This window comes from Lactuca virosa, chromosome 2, assembly GCF_052849685.1.
Source record: "Lactuca virosa cultivar CGN04683 chromosome 2, Lactuca_virosa_CGN04683_v6, whole genome shotgun sequence".
Classification (NCBI taxonomy): Eukaryota; Viridiplantae; Streptophyta; class Magnoliopsida; order Asterales; family Asteraceae; genus Lactuca; species Lactuca virosa.
In genome coordinates, this window is record NC_136427.1 from 91,080,867 (window position 1) to 91,099,356 (window position 18,490).

Consider the following 18,490-nt stretch of genomic DNA (forward strand, 5'->3'; position numbering starts at 1 on the left):
GGTCCAACACACCTTTGGTGCCACCGCTTGAAGATCCAGAGTCAGCCCTTCACAAAAAGAAAGATAAGAACGTAAAGGAGGATCAAATACCAAAGAAGACACCCTTACAAGAACTCAAGTCAGTGTTCTTAAAGAAGTCGGGGAAGAAAATGGGAGAGTCCAGTTCATCTTCAAAGGACAAGAGCAAAGTTGAGAGCATACATCAAATACATTTCCCAACCGAATCCGAGTACGACTCCGAGACTGAGTTTGGACTTTATACGAGTGAACCTGAGAACGAGCCAAGAAACGAGATGGCAAACATTGAAGAAATGTCAATGGGAGCTTACAATAAGTGAATTCGTGAAGATGTTGGTCTAGGTTTAGTACAACCCGCGATTCCTGCCACTGCCACATTCGAGTTGAAGGGACACATCCTTAATGCACTAAAGGATATTCCATTTTATGGAAAGGATCATGAGGATGCTTTCAAACATCTAGATGAGGTCAACGACATTGCTGACTATTTCAATGTCCCAAATATCAATAGAGATACTGTCTTGCTAAGGATGTTACCAGTTACTTTCAAAGGAGCTGCAAAAGACTGGTTGAAAGCACTCCCACCTGGTACAATCACTACTTGGGTTCAAATGCGTGAGCAGTTTCTAGATCAATTTTGCCCACCATCCAAGATTGCAAAACTCAAGAAGGCAATAGCCAACTTTGAGCAACAGCCGGGGGAGTCACTATACGAGGCGTGGGAGCGTTACAAAGGATTGTTAAGGAATTGTCCTCAACATGACCTTAATATTCAACAAGAGATGTCTATCTTCTATGATGGGGTCAATGTCATGACAAGACAACTCCTTGATTCTCAAGGGCCATTGACAAAGAAGAATCCAAGGGAGGTCAAGGAGTTAATTGAAGAATTCGCAAGACACTCTCGAGAGTACCACAACCCAAGACAAGATGGAGTAAAAGGCAGTGGGGGTGCACAATCTGAAGAGATAGCTGCTATGATGGCGATGCTAAATATTATGGACCGGAGATTGACCCAAATGGACCAATCAATTCATGCAATAAGAGTTGGATGTGAAAGGTGTAATGGTCCACACTTGACCACGAATTGCAGCTTAGACAATAACGGGTACAAGAAGGCTCAAGTTTGCTACTCAAGTGGGGATAAGTATGATGAGGACTGGATAAAACCAAAGAAGGAGTGGCTGCCATATGATGAATACAAGAGGGAAAAGGAAGAGAAATATAAGCGGGCCGAGGCTTCTACCAAAAAGAGCAACCACCAACCGAGAAGAAAGTAGACTTGGAAAACATTTTGACCAAATTTATGGAAGCTTCTGAGAAAAGGCATGATGATACCGATGCAGTGCTGAAGGAACACATGAAAATGATGAAAGAACAGCAAACAATGATGATTGACCAACAAGCTTCATTAAGAAATCATCAAGCATCAATCCATAATCTCGAAGTCCAAATTGGTCAACTAACTACTTTGGTGAGCAACAAATTATCCTCACAATTTCCCGAAAAGAATGCTCAATCCCATGTAATGATGATTGATATTGAAGAAGAGGCCATCTATGAGTTCCTAGAAGCATTAGAAGTAGAGCCAAGGTAGCCCGAACCAGAGCCGAAGAAGTTAAAGATCGAGAGTCGAAATTATGCTGAATTACAGAAATCACGTCGTGAACCGTCTCTGTTCACGTCGTGGGATCGATCTGAACTGGACAATTCAGAAAATGTTCCGGTATATCGTCCGCCTCTACCGTTTCCTTCCCGAGCTGATCTTAGTCCACTGGAAAAAGAGCATTTGGAGTTTATTAAGCATGTGAGGGGTATCCCGATTAATACTCCTTTTGTCGAGACGTTATCCAAAATTCCCGAATATGAAACTTTTTTAATAGACTTGTTAGATACTCGTCAGCAACTAAAAAAGAATTCTAAGGTGATTCTAAGTGAGCAAAGCTCAAAAGCTGTATTGGGAGAGATACCTAAGAAGATGGGGATCCTGAACGCCTCACTCTTCCATGTGAGTTTGGGAATAATATGAAGATTTATGCTTTAGCCGATTCTGGGGCTAGCATAAATTTGATGCCTTATTCATTTTATTAGAAGTTGGATATTCAGAAGTTGAAGGCTGCAAAAATGACTATTCACATGGCAAATCGTTCAGTAACACAACCCCGGGGCATTGTGGAAGATATTCTCGTAAAAATTGGGAAATTCGTTTTTTTAATAGACTTTGTGGTTTTGGATATGAAAGAAGATCCCGATGTTCCGATTATTCTTGGTCGTCTGTTACTTAATACTGCTGGAGCCTTGGTTGATATACGTGAATCTAAGCTCACCTTGAGAGTTGGAGATGAGAAGGAAATTTTTGGAATAGAAAATGGTTTTAAGAGGAGTGGTGTTCAAGAAGAGGTTTTAAATATTGATCAAGAAAGTGAACTGGAAGAATTAGAGAAGCTCATGGAAGAAGAAATCAAAACGATTCGACAAGTTAAACGAACAAAACCAAGAGCATCCGTCCCGTTTTTAGTTGAAGTCATTGCCTACACGAATGCAACTTCTTGGGTAAGTAAGGAGAGTGATGAAATATTGAGTGATGATGACAAAGACGAGGTAACTTCCAAGGAGACAAGTCCAATGGTGAAGGAAGAAAAGATTCCTATGGATTTGAAGAATAAAGAGAACTTGGAGGACAAAGGGACCAAAAGAAAGCTTGATATGGATGACGTGAAAGCTAAAAAGGAAAAATCGAAGAAGGCGTACATTAGACGAGTTCAAGCTTACAAGAGGCGATGGAAAGAACAGAAGATTTAGTTGGTGATGGACTCTTCAGACGATTCAACGTAAGGAGGCACGGAGTCCGGCTCATGACTCCAATAAAAAGAAGTGCTTCTCGGGAGGCAACCCGAGCTCGGTTTGAATTTTCTTTTCCTTTATGTCTTTAGTTTAGTTTTTGCATACTTAGTTTTTTTTAGATATTCAATCATCTAATCATCCAAATTAAGTGGTAAAAGTTAAGTGTGGGGTTCCTTAATTAAGTGGTAAATAAGAAGAATTGTTAATTAAGGTTTATATTTTCGATCAGACATAACTCACGAGGTGAGTTCAATAATATTTACCTCGTGAGCTCATAATACATACAGGGTGGGGCATTTTAACCAAATGAATATATTAGCCCATTATTATGTAATTAAATGGCCCAACCACGTTAGCCCACAAAAACTCACGACGTGAGTTAGAGAGAACTCACGAGGTGAATCCAAAAGTGACACGGGACCACAACTTAAACAATTCAGAATCCTTTTGACCAAACCACTTTCTCAATTTCACGAAGTGAAGATTGTTCTTTGGTCCCCCCACCCGATTTCGGCCTAGATTGACTTAATTTCATCATTTTGCTTACGTAATCTTCAAACAAAGGTAACCCTCTCATGTTTCTTTTGGTTAATTTTCATTAATTTCTTGATTTAGGGGCTAGGGTTTTTCATATGCTTAAATGTTGAATTTTGCCCAAAATGTGTTATTCATCCACTGCATGTTACTTGATTGTGCTTAGAAATGGTTTATGAGTAACCCCTAACAGGAATTAAAGTTCCGATTTTTGATTATTAAGTCCAATCTTCGCTGTGAATAGCGAACTCACGAGGTGAATCCTGTCACCATCAAAACAGTTTTCTGTTTATTAATAAATCCTTGGATTTTTGTTTTGTGGTTGTTTGTTGTTTTTTTTTTTTGCAGAAATGGGTCCAAGAAGAGAGGTTCCAGTTGGGGTGGCTAGTTTACACCCATTTTACGTCTTCCCAATAACTTTGCCTCGGGATATTTTGACACAGTACAACAACCGGTTGGGATGGTTACACAACAAAGATTTTGCTATTGCCCCAACAGTTAATTGGCAAAGGCTTCAGGAGGTTGGACTTGTTGAAAGACTAAACCCGTTTCTTACCAAAACTTTTATGGGAAACGGGTATTCATTTACATGCAAGGGATGGAGTAACTTGTTCGCCATCCAAGAAAGGGTTTACAAGGAATTATGTGTTGAATTCTTTTCTACTGTGGCGTTCCATGAAAATGTCCAAGACCCTAACTACTCACAAGCATTGATCTTTCGTTTGGGTGGGGAATATAAAGAGTGCAGTTTGGTAGAATTCTCATGGAGGATGGGTTTATACGAGGCCCACGAGACCGTGACCCCCGAGTTTTCTATGTTCTTACGGGAGGCTACCTGTACTTATTCCGGGGGAATGACGGGATATGAGTTTTGGAGCCATATCGCTTTTGGTGTTTTCAACTCCGGTGTGTCACCAGAAAGCAGCATCAAATCACCCATTCACCGTTTGCTTCACAGGATGATCACATTCTCCATCCACCATAAAAATTTTGGAGATAAGGTCACCAAGATTAATTTATTTTTCTTGTGGTCTATTTTACAACCGGGGTTTTGTTGCAATCTTCCCTACTTTTTGGCTCGTTACTTGGCAGAATATGCAGTCAGTTCCCGACCCGGGAGCCCAATTTGTGGTGGCCATTTTGTCACCCGCTTAGCCAAGTCTTATGGCGTGCTCGTTCCTGCGATTACAAGGAAACTTACGTGTATACAAGGGAACGAATTCTCTATGGGATACCTTGAGACCATACGGGTTGTGGTCAATTATGGGACGCATTGCGAGATACCGCACAACGATAACGAGGGTGAGGACCAACCGACCGAAATGCCCGGGAAACAACCAAGGCCTCGAAGAAGGAACGTGAGGGCCCGGGGGGAGATGGGTAGATCCCAACCATATGAGGGTGGCATACCCACCGATCCGTTCCAAAGTCGTGTGGGTTCTTATTTGGATAATTTACGCGGTGGGGTGACTTATAACACCCAAATTCTTGAATCCATGTTCTCGCATATGAATGTGGTAAGACCACCCACCGTTCCACTTCAATGCCCTTATATTCCTACGTGGGAAGAATTATGGATGCCGAGAGGAGACGGAGCCGGGACTAGCGGAGCGAACGAGGATGATGAGGATGATTGATCGTTTATTTTTAGTTTTATTTCGTTTATTTTAGTCTTGTTTGGTTTGGTTTTATGTTATTTTAAATTTGTTTGGATTGTAAGACTATTAAGATATTATGTTACTTTTTGCTTTCTTTCGTTATTAATTTCCAGATTTGCTAGGAGCCGCATGAAAAGGATGTCGAGATATGAGTGCGTATATGTTTAGCCGGGAGTGTTTAAAGTCGAGAGTCGAGACCCACAATTTAAAATAAGTGTGGGGTGAGTCAAGAGCGAAGGTAGAGTTAGAGAGAAGAGTCCAAGATAATAGGGTTAGAAGAGTCTTAATCCATTAAGACATGGGGTTGAATACAAGAATTGAAAGAAGAGTTGGGGGCAAATTATTTCTAGGATTCCAGTTTTCACCTCGTGAATATTCAAATATTCACCTCGTGAGTTAGTAAATAATGACTTCCCAGAACCCGCTTCACACCGACTTCACCTCGTGAATATTCAAATATTCACCTCGTGAATTCAGTAGCCCCACGACGTGAATTTATATTTCACAAAAATGAATGTTATTGTTCCATATTCATTATGTGGTTCACCACCATTCTTTTTGGGATTATCATGAGGATAGGAATGGCTCATTTTCTTTACCATAAAATGTGGCGTATGCTTTCCCACATTGTTTTTTCCGTTTTGGAGTTCTACACCACATTTGTTGAAGATTGAAGTTTCGATACCATACTTTGCCGGTACATTATATATCTCGCATGTTCAAGATCCAAGTTCCTATTTCACGAAGTCCGTTTCAAGATGCACACTTTATCCACACTTTTGGAGTTCGATCTCGCCACTTCTATCCCAGGGGAGTCTGTTCCTTTTTCTCCCTCTTTTTAATTATCTGTTTTGCATAACATACAATGAGGGCATTGCATGTAATAAGTGTGGGGTAGGAGGTCGAAAAAGTAATTGCTTGGGTTGAAAAGTAAAAAAATAAATTGCTAGAAATTTTAGGAAATTTAAAAAAAAATTTAGAAATAGATTTGAAATAATAATCTAATATTAGTTCTAGTAATAATATTTTAAACTTAAGTTGCTAGTGTTGCATTGGGATGATCTGATAAAGGCTCAAATGTTTAGTTGAGCCAATATACGTTATAGTGCATTTGTGGTCTCCCTTATTCTAGTGAAATCATGGGACAAAAACACAACCTCGCTTAGTTTGAGGGATGCATGTTTAGCAGCCTAAACCTGAAATGTATCCAGGAAAATTAATATCCTTAACCAATAAGGGTTGAAGTAAAGCGCCCCTGCTTAAGCATGTAGGTTTTTGAGTGATATAAAAAAGTGAGTACATGTAAAAAAAAGAGAGAGGGAAATTACCAAAAAGTAAAGAAATTGAAGAATTTTGGAGCATAAAAGTATCAAAGTATGAAGATCAAAGATCAAAAATTCTGAAGTCTCAAAAGTTGAAGATACGAAAGTTACACAAAAAGGTGGTGAATTCAAAGAAATCAAAGATCAAATATCAAAGAAAAAGAAGAATTCAAGAGCTCCAAGTTGTGGTATCTTCTAAAGTTGTAATTCTTTAGTTTATGTATGCTTGGGTAGCTTTACAAAAATACCTTGAGGTTTAGAAAGTTTTCTGAGTATGGATTCGGAGGGATGCATAAAATGAGCATTGTTCGAAAGAAGTGGGCGAGTGTTTATGAGGATTGTGAGTATTTAGAATTGAGGGGGGTTACTTAGGGAAACTTTAGACACAAATGCATACGTTGAGGTCTTGGCATAATGGCTGAGTTTGAGTTGGATTGTTCTATGTGATGATAGTGATGAAGGTTTAAGTTAAAATAAGTAGATTTGCTTGAGGGCAAGCAAAGCATAAGTGTGGGGTATTTTGATATTGCCTATTTATACATATTTTTAGGCAATATTTATCTACATTATTATTAGAATTTTGGTTATTTGCATAGAATAATGGTACTTATAAGGTTAAATTATATTTTGCAGCCAAAAAGAAGACATTTTGAAGAAAAGGGACTAAAAGCGTTAAAGAATGGAACTTTGGAGGTTAAAGGATTGAAGGACAAGAAAATCAGGAAAAGGCGTATTCACGAGGTGAGAATTATAAGATTCACGAGGTGAGTATGGCCTTCTAGAAGATAAACATCGCGGATCAGGAATCCATGTTGAATACGGATACTTACGGATTCATGAGGTGAACTTTGAATATTCACGAGGTGAATCAGGAAAAATTCAATAATATATATATCCTTGACCCCTACGACTTTAAGGAGGCTGGCTGGCTTAGAGAGGTTCTAGAAGTCGAAAATCAGAGAGAAAGAAGACCTGGAAGTTGGTTTTAACACCAAGGAAGAAGAAGTACATAAATTGATTCATAGTTTGGTACTTTTAAACATGCTTTTAATTATGGATTGTGTTTGTTTACTTGCTAGGATGTCCAGCTAAATCTAGCTGCTTCTGTTAGCTAGATGAAGCTGGAACTCATGGTTTTATTTAATTAAACTAGACTTTGCTTGTTGGTTATGTCTTGTGTTTGATTGATTTACCTAGCATGCTTGACTTGTTAATTTAATTGCTTAAACTTCTTATTCTGTGTAGTTAATGACCATTATTCTGCATGAATTTGAACACCTAGTAATTTACTGAACATTAGATTATTAGAGCTAAGATCAAACCAATCTTAGTTAAGAAATTGAATTATTAAATTAGGCTGTGCTAGAGAACTCATATTATGACCATAATTGTGTTTATCAAATCAATCTTAGATAGCTCCAATCCATTAAATAATTAATTCTGTGGTTAGCTATTGTATGACCATACATAGTTCTACATGAATTAGTTAATATTAGTAAATTTAGACCTAAATTGCTAATACTGTTTTAATTGGTAACCAACAGTAATTGTCAAGACTAATTTATAAACCATTGAGTGAAAGCGGATTCGAACTAACAGAAGTGTTTTGTTAATTGATTGAATATTGTGATTTAAGTTCGTCTGATCTTGCAAAATCAGATAAAACCCCATCTTTATTCTAAAATTAGGTTAATTTAGTAGTAGATAAATTAATTAGTCAAAACCGTTCCCTGAGATCGACACCCGACTTACCCAACTATTCTATAATTTTGACTAGGTACACTGCCTAGGTGCAATTAGTTAGTTAAGGTAGTTAGGTTATAAATAATAAAATTAGGTGTAGCTATTTGCACGCATCACCCAACACATATAAATATAACTAATTACCATAATTAGTCCACATAGTTTTAATTAGTCTCTTTTAATCACTAAATTAATTCTTGATCAATACTAATTAAAACATATGATTTCATATTAATATATTAGACCTTATAATATATTAATAAATCATATATAACCTCTTCTCTCAAAAGTCCATCCTAACAAATTGTCCTGATGATATGCAACCCAAATGGACCATGCTACTCCCGGGTCGAATACATACCAATAATAGTTATGGGCTTAGACATCTAATCCAACAAGAATGTCACTGACTTCTTGGTCAGTCGGGTCATAGGAACAGCGATCTTGGAGAAATCCTGGATGAATCTCCGATAATAACCCGCTAGACCAAGAAAACTCTAAATCTCAGTTGGAGACCTCAGAACCTCCCACTGCATCACGACCTCTATCTTGGCCGGATCGACCAGAATACCCTTCTGGTTGACAAGATGCCCAAGAAACTGAACCTCGCACAACCAGAACTCACACGTGGAGAACTTTGCAAAAAGTCTCTCCCTCCTCAGTGTGTCCAACACCTCCCTCAGGTGCTCCTCATGTTGCTCCTGAGTCTTGGAATAGACCAAGACATCATCAATGAAAACGATCACAGACTGATCCAGCATCGGTCTTGACACTCGGTTCATTAGATCCATGAACGCGGCTGGAGCATTGGTGAGCCCAAACGGCATCACCACAAACTCATAGTGTCCATAGAGAGTCCTAAAAGCTGTCTTCTGGACATCCTCGTCCCTGACTCGCATCTGGTGATAACCCGATCGCAGATCAATCTTGGAAAACCAAGATGCACCCTGTAGTTGGTCAAAAAAATCATCAATCCTCGAGAGGGAATAACGGTTCTTCACCGTTACCTTATTCAGCTCCCGGTAGTCTATGCACATCCGATGCGACCGATCCTTCTTCTTCACAAACAGGATCGGGGCTCCCCATGGCGAACTACTCGGTCTAATAAATCCCTTGTCTAGCAGCTTTTGCAGCTGCGTAGACAACTCCTACATCTCGGGAGGAGCCAACCGATATGGTGCCTTGGCTATCAGAGCCGCACCAGGGACTAGGTCAATCCTGAACCCGACCTGTCTCTCTAGAGGTATCCCAGGTAAATCCTCCGGGAATACGTCCGGGTACTCTCGCACTACCGGTACATCATCGACTGTCGCCTTACCCTTATCCCGGGTATCCATGACATAGGCGACATAACCCGCACAACCCTACTGAAGGTAGCGCCTCGCTCTCGCTGCTGAGCATAGAGTCAATACACTATGCGACCTCTCGCCCTGAATCACTATCCCTCCCCCACTAGGAGTCCGAATCCTCACTAGCTGTTGCTCGCAGTCAATCACTGCCCCATTGGGGCTCAACCAATCCATACCCACTATGACCTTATTCTCTCGCAGGGGAATAGGAACCAAATCCACTGAAAACTACTCGTCAAACAACTGTAGTATGCATCCCCGATGCACCCTCGCAACCCTAACGATCCTATCATCTGCTATCTCCACATCAAGCAGAATATATAGCTCTCTAGGAGCTCCTACGAATCGCTTGCTGTGTGTGAGCGACATAAAAGATCGGGTGGCAGCCGAATCCAACAATACCAAGGCTGACATACCGTTCACTAAGAACGATCCAACAAAAAAATACACATAAGCGATAAACAATATAGATAAAGAGATAAGGAGAGAATACATACCCGTCACAACATCAGGAGCCGCACGTGCCTCCTCTACAGTAAGCTGGAAAGCCCTGCTCCTCACCGTAGGCGCCTCTGCTCGGCCCTGACAGCCATCTGTAATCCTCAACGTGGCAGGAGCGGGTGCCGCCACCTGTCCTACTGCTGCTAAACTCGGACACTGGGCCTTATTGTGGCCCTTCTGATTGCACTGGAAGCAAATCAGATCTGAAATTGCTGTGATGGTGGTGGTAGCTGTAGAATCCCTGCTCATATTACCAGTTCGGCCGCACTTGAAGCAGCCCGAACTCCCCGCCCTGAACGCCCCCTCGTGCATCTTGCCGCATTTGCCACACCAGCTGCGGCCCTGCTGGCTCCTCGATCTGTGATCTGATACCTTGGGCTTCTTGCCCGAACTGCCTGTCTGAACCCCATCTGGTTTCCTCTTCCTCTCCATCTCTAAATCCAAATCCCTCTCTCGAGCCCTAGCAATCATGTCCTCCAGCGTCTTGCAGCTGAAGCGGCTCACAAACTGGCGGATATCACTCCGCAACATCTCATGATATCGGGCCTTTTTCATCTCCTCGTCTGCCACATACTGCAGAACGAGAAGGGCCCTTGCTGAGTGTTCAACCCAAATGGACCATGCTATTATCGGGTCAAGTACATACCAATTATAGTTATGGGCTTAGACACCTAATCCAACAGTCTCCCACTTGGATAAGTCTAATAACTATAACTGCCAATGTAGCTTCAAAATCCAAGTAGCAATCGTAGCTCTCTAAAAGCCAATGTCGAATCCTGACGCACCATGTAGATAAGGGATCATATAATCCTATGTTCTTCAAGATATCATGCAGACAAATACATGGAACATAGTCATACTTATTGTCCAGCAGTTTGTTTCCCGATTTCTGATTTGCTTGACATAGAACTTAATTGAACACATCAATTTAGTCCTGACAAGGCTCGAAACATAATTCAAAACAAAATCATTGAGGGGCCCAAGATATCACTTTTAATCCTCTTAGGATAAAAGGAACATATAAACTTCGCCTTATATGCTTGTACTAACTACTTGTTAAATCATACACAACAACACGTTTTATAACATCAAGTTACTGATGTGGTTTTGCACTATCAATGTACAACCAACTCATAATCAACAACCCATATATATATATATATATATATATATATATATATATATATATATATCGGTTTGAAAATTATATGATATTATCATCTCACAATCACTCATGATAAATTCCATGAAGTGATTCATGTGAATGTGGGTTTAGTCCAATACTCAAATCTTATTTCAAGAGCACTCATGAATGTTTGTAGCAAACCTTTGCAATGTCTAACAGCTTAGACAATCTTACAAAACCTATTCATGACAGTCTACTTACATAACCTACTCCCAAAGTATGATCAACTGTGGATAGTTTGAATAATCTTATTATTCTGGAAGTCAAAACATGAAAAATGAAACAATAGTAAATAATTGACACAGGATAGTAACTTTACTTATAAATAAAACTCCTTTTTTTCAATCATCAAATGTTAATTACATTTTAGCTATTACAAGTTTCTAAATATCTATCTAATCATTAAAACTAATATCGTCCTTCAGTCCAATACTCCTTGCATGTGGCAAGTGCTTATCCCTGCTGAGTCCCTTTGTAAGGGGATCTGCTGGGTTCTTCTCTGACGATATCCTCTTCACTACGAGTAGTCCTTCTTCTACTTGATGTCTTACAAAGTGATATTTTCTGTCGATGTGCCTAGATCTACCATGATCCCCTGGTTCCTTGGCTAAGGCAACTGCACTTTCATTGTCACAGAAAATATCAATAGGCTCCTTTGCGGATGGCACAACTGCAAGGTCTCTAATGAAGTTCTTCAGCCATATTGCCTCCTTTGCTACTTCAATTGCTACCATGTACTCTGATTCGCACGTTGAATCAGCCACAGTTTCCTGTTTGGAACTTTTCCATGTTATTGCTCCTCCATTAAGGGTAAATACCCAGCCCGACTAAGAGCAGAAATTATCTCTGTCGGTCTGAAAATTGGCGTCAGTATACCCTGTCACTCTCAAGTCCTCACTCCCACCGAGGGTAAGGACCCAGTCCTTAGTCCTCCGCAGGTACTTAAGAATGTTCTTTACAACAGTCCAGTGAGCTCTACCAGGGTTCCCTTGATATCTACTGACCATGCTCAAAGCAAAGGCCACATCGGGACTAGTACATGTCATAGCATACATGATCGAGCCAACTGCAGAAGCATATGGTATTCGACTCATTTCTGCTATCTCAGCCTTTGTACTCAGACTCTGAGTCTTACTCAGTTTGGTATTGCTCTGGATAGGTAAGTCTCCTTTATTGAAATTCTCCATGCTGAAACGTTTCAACACCTTATCCAAGTAGGTGCTTTGACTAATTCCTATTAGTCTTTTACTCCTGTTTCTCAATATCCTTATCCCTAGAATGTAAGCAGCTTCTCCGAGATCCTTCATAGCAAAACACTTCTCAAGCCAGGGTTTAACCTCCTGCAAGGTTGGAATGTTGTTTCCTATGAGCAGTATGTCATCTACATACAACACCAGAAAGCTAACTATAATCCCACTAGCTTTGACATATACACAGGACTCATCCTCGCTTCTCGAAAATCCAAACTCTTTGCTTTCTCATCGAAACAAAGATTCTATCTGCGAGATGCTTGTTTCAATCCATAAATGGATTTCTCAAGCTTACACACTCTATTAAGGTACTTTGCATTGACAAAACCCTCTGGCTGATTCATGTAAACATGTTCAGCCAACTTCCCATTAAGGAAAGCGGTTTTGACATCCATTTGCCATATTTCATAATCATGAAATGCATATATGGCTAGCATAACCCTTATAGATTTGATCTTAGCCTCTGGTCAGAAGGTCTCATCATAGTCAACTCCAGGAGTTTGAGTAAAGCCCTTTGCAACCAATCGCGCCTTATAAGTGTGTACTTTCCCATCCATGTCGGTCTTCTTCTTGAAGATCCATTTGCACCCGACCGTCTTACGACCTGGTACATTGTCAACCAAGTTCCAAACTTGATTGTTATACATGGACTGAATCTCCCTGTCAATTGCCTCTTTCCATTTTGCAGACTCGGGGCCTGCCATGGCTTCCTTGTAGTTGTTAGGTTCATCCAGTTTTACCAGTGTACTATCACTAATAAATGTGCCACCTTCAGTAGTAATATGGAAACCATAAAACTCAGGTGCCTGTCTAACTCTACTGGAACACATCAGAGGTAAGGACTCGTCAATCGGTTCAACAGGAGTTTCCTCCTCGGGTTTAGCGCTAGTGTTTGAGGTTCCTTCATCGCTTAAGTCTTGAAGATCTTCAAGGTCAATTTGCCTCCCACTTTCCTTTTGGCATATGAGTTCTCTCTCTCGAAAGACTCCTCTCCTCGCAACGGAGACAACATTGTCACTCGGTCTATAGAAGAGATATCCAAAGGATTTCTGTGGATAACCGATGAAAATACAACGCTCACTTCGAGGTTCGAGCTTGTCATGAGTATCTTTCCTCACAAAAGCCTCGCAACCCCAAACCTTGATATGTGCTAACAAGGGAACTTTCACTGTCCACATCTCGTGAGGTGTTTTGGTAACCTTTTTAGTTGGGACTAGATTAAGGTTATGGGCGGCAGTCTCTAAGGCATACCCCCAGAATGAGATAGGTAACGAAGCTTGACTCATCATGGAACGAACCATGTCTAGCAAGGTTCGATTGCGCCTCTCAGCCACACCATTAAGCTATGGTGTCCTAGGTGGCGTCAGTTGTGAAACAATTCCACATTCCTTAAGATAGTCGTGGAAATCGATACTAAGACATTCTCCTCCTCAATCGGATTGGAGCATCTTTATCTTCCTGCCCAGTTGATTCTCCACTTCATGTTTAAACTCTTTGAACTTTTCAAAGGTTTCTGACTTATGCTTGATTAAGTAGATATACCCATATCTACTATGATCATCAGTGAAAGTCACATAGAAGCGGTTAGCATCCCTTGTGGCGGTTCTGAAGGGTCCACACACATCGGTATGTATGAGATCCAACAAACCTTCACCCCTTTCACAAGTACCAGTGAAGGGTGACTTGGTTATCTTTCCAAGCAAACAAGATTCACAAGTGTCATCCGACTTTAAGTCAAATGACTCCAACACTCCATCCTTTTGGAGTTGGGCTATGCGCTTCTTGTTAACATGTCCAAGACGACAATGCCATAAGCATGCTTTATCTAAACCATTGGACGAATCGATATGCAATACATTATTTCCTAAGTTATCTACAACCATCATTTCATATATACCATTACAAGGTAATGCTTCAAAATAAAATGTACCATTATAATAAGCATTAATACTACCAATTTCATTATTAAAAGAAAAGGTAAAACATTGTTTATACAAACTATGAAAGGAAATAATATTTCTCGCCATATCTGACGAGTAGCAACAATTATTCAAATCTAATTTTAATCCACTACTAAGAAATAAAGAATAAACTCCAATCTTGGTGACAAGTGACTTTTTCCTATTCCCCATGATCAAGTTCATCTTCCCGTGCTCCACATCCCTACTTCCTTTTAGTCCCTACAAATCAGAAAAAATGTGAAAACCACATCCTGTATCCAGGACCCAAGAATTAGCATCTGATGAGTTATTAGACAGAATAGTGTAAATACATGCGAAGGAGGGTTTGATCTTCCCATCCTTTATATCATGCAAGTATTTGGGCATCTTCATTTTCAGTGCCCTTTTTCATGACAATGGAAACACTCTGCTTCCTTTGGATTTGAGGAGGGTGTAGCAGGACCACCTTTGGACCCACTAGAAGAGGATCCAACATGGGACTTTCCCTTGTGGCTCTTTGAGGAAGCTTTCCTCTTTTTTCCCTTCCCATGTCCAATTGCCAAGACAGGGGCAGCAACAGTAGGAGTAGAAACAACAGATTTTCCTTTAAGACTACTTTCAGCAGTCCTTAAAAGACCTTGAAGCTTGCTTAGAGTCACCTCCTCCTTGTTCATATGATAAGTCATACGAAACTGATCATAACAAGGAGGTAAAGAGTGTAGGATAATGTCAATTGCCAATTCTTCATCGAATTTGACATTCAACTTTAGCAAGCGGTCCACAAACCTTTGCATCTTTTGCAAGTGGGCCGTGATAGACTCTCCATCCTTCATTTTGGTAGTAATCATGGAGGCAATGATTTCATACCTCTCCTGCTGAGCACTTTGATGGTACCTTTCCATCAAATCCTGATGCATTTCATAAGGCCAAAAGTCCTCATGGTAGCAATCATAATACACGACACCTTTTTCGCGTCCCTCTCATGGGTCTTAAACTCAACAATCAGTTCGGGAGTAGCAGTGTTTTCATCAATCTCCTTTAGCTCTTTATCAAGGACACATTCTTTGTCCTCATAGCGAATAGCCATGCGGATGTTTCGAATCCAATCATTGAAGTTCGATCCATCAAGATGACTCTCCCACATAGGTTCATGAGGGAGAAAGTGCCGGAAGGGATTGGGTTTGAAGCATTGTTTGAAGTAGACATCTGAAAAGAAAGACAAAGTTTAGATTAGATAAGGATCCTTAATATAACACCCAAAATGAGATATTAAGGATAGGACCCAACACAATATTCTACAATTCGGAAGAGGGATGACGTAATCCAATTGCAAAATATGTGAAGGTAGGTAAATGACGATTTACTAATTTCCACCATGAAAAACGAAATTGATTATTAAGTTTTAAATGAATTGAAGTTCCTAGATTCTTTTGAGATTCATCGAACTTTTCAATGGCATGTTTAAATCTCGATTATGCCCTTCAAGTTTGTGACTGGGATGCCGAGGATCACAAACAAGGTGTGAATAACCATGCAAATTAGTTTGGTACAGTTAATGTTACAAATCACTTAATCAATGTGACGGTTAACCACACACGCTCCATTGATCCATGATTAACATCAAGCTACCCTTTGCCACACAATGTCAGTCCCAAATTAGTGTACCGGTTAACCACACACGCTTCACTAACGACTTAACAGGGTGCAAAGTGAAATTTCATGGAATATCACCATCTTCACATTTTTCCTAAAGTAACTAAGATCGGGAATTTAAAAAAGTTTAGTTACTTTAATAATTATCATTATACTTATTAATGAAGATTAATGTTCTATCCTACCCGTTCGGCTAACGACCCTCCACTAGTCAAGGAAGCGGTGGGTGAGAGTGGACACCCATTAAACCACCATTTTATAGGCAGTATCCTTATACCCCCTTATAGAATGGCTTCGTGATTGAGGCCTACTAACGGTAAGACTGACTTGTATTATATATATATATATATATATATATATATACACATATATAGGTATTAAAATCTTAATATTATAACAGTATAAGGGTTGAATTTTAAACTTTTAAAATTCCAGGGTTTGGAATTAAAGTTTCATAAATGAGACTCTTCAAGTTCCAAAACTTCAGGGAAAGTTTTGTAACTTGTCAAAAACTTTTGATTTCCATAACTTATGGATTTTTAAGCTCCATGGATGAGACCTTTCAAATTCCAAACTTGAGGACAAGTTATGAAACCTTTCAAGACCTCTTGAATTCTATAACTTACAAGAGTTAATTGTTTCATAAATAAGGACTTTTCATATTCCATAACTTGAGGACAAGTTATGGAACCTTTCAAGAAACACATATATCAAATTTAACTAATCCAATTATCACATAATTCATCATTTACCAATTTGACCTAATTTGATTCATATTACAAGATAACTTCAAATTTTACAAATAATTAGTTTTTCACAAAATCAAGTAATTATCATAAAATTTGACAACCTTCATGTTTTGGATGGGGATAAACATTACCATATTAGTAAAATCAAATTTTATGAACCAAAACAGTTTGTGGTAATGATCCTAATCCAAAACAGGCCAAAAACTTGAAATTTCTTCCATCTGATGAACCAACTCGTCGAGCCAGTCTTTAAACTCGTCGAGTTCAAGGAAAAACTCATCCAACTCGTCGAGTCCATCTATGGAATCGTCGAGTTCATCAGGCAGTGGCCAGAAAAGTCAGTTTTCCAACTTTGAAAATCACACAATTGCATCAATATAATAGAAAACACCCAAGGATCCGATACCACTGATGGGTTTTATGTACTCTAACATTCCTATGGTGCACATACAACCCTAATGCTTTGGATCTAAGCTTTCTCTAATTATACATGCAACATTGTTTTTCCAAAGCATAAATCCTAAACTAGCATGCAAGGCAACATTTGAATCATCAAAACAGTTAGAAGATTACCTTGTGTAGTAGCTTGCTTGTCTTTGACCTTTACGAGCCTAGCACCTCAAGTGTGATGCCTCAAATGTCTTATAACAAAACAAGAACAAGAGAATGAATTTGAGTGAGAGGTTTGGGAGATCAAAATCGGCTAGCTACAGCTCTAGTGTGCATGGGGGGGGGGGGATTTTAGGGTGTTAGGGACTTCTTTTATAGCTTGGATTACAACCATGCAAACCCTAATGACTCTTCATATTTCTTAGGCCTTTTTTTGGGCTAAACCTTCTTGGACTCTCACATAGGTTTAGTCCAACTCTAATCAACATGAGTCATGAGTCCAACTAAAAGTATTACTGATTTACCTAATCAGTCCCTGTAACTTTAATCAGTTTTTTTGATCACTAAATTAATACCAAATTAATTCTTGATCAATACATATTAAATAATGTGATTTCTCAATTAATATATTATACTATAATACATTAATAAATCAAAATAACCTCTTCCTCAAATATCCATCCTATCAAATTGTTCCAGAGTGTTACAACCCAAATAGACCATGCTATTATCGGGTCAAGTACATACCAATTATAGTTATGGGCTTAGACACCTAATCCAACACATAGATCCTTAGCCCTAATCTAGCATGCAGTTCTCATAAAGTCGATACACATATAATAGGAACATAAGGCATCCTTCCTAGATCCTTAGTCCTAATATAGCATGCAGTTCTCATAAACATATCATAACATAACTTGTATGGGTAATTTGGGAGTATTTACTTGAGCTCGGCTGATTGCATGCACGACACCCCTTTTCTCTTTTCAAAATTTTTTTCTATTTTCAAAATTCTTTTTGTAAAAATGATTTTCTTTTGAAAATTTTTATACCAAGCCCTTAGTTTGAGTTCAGACACACCCGAGTGTGTGCCCGAATCCCTCAAACCAAGACTCTGATACCAACTTGAAACATCCCAAAAATATAGTCCAAACATTTCTTTTTAAAAGCATTTAAGAAAACCATAATGCATCCACACCATAACAAAATAACAAGTCATGTATCCGAAACATCATATCTAAATACTGTATCAAAACCATGTATCAAAATATCAGAGTCTAAAACATCCCAGGATGAAAACTGTGGTGTGTGCCATGCAGTCATCCCGAGCTCTTCTCCTTACTAGCGGAAGTA

At 39.4% G+C, this 18,490-nt stretch overlaps 1 non-coding gene across 1 annotated transcript; it reads right to left on the bottom strand.

Moving 5' to 3' along the window:
• Positions 1-677: 677 nt before the first annotated feature.
• On the bottom strand, positions 678-784 carry LOC145161973 (small nucleolar RNA R71). The gene has a single exon (XR_013738827.1). It is a non-coding gene; the product is annotated as a small nucleolar RNA R71 (small nucleolar RNA).
• Between the last annotated feature and the right edge of the window lie 17,706 nt (positions 785-18,490).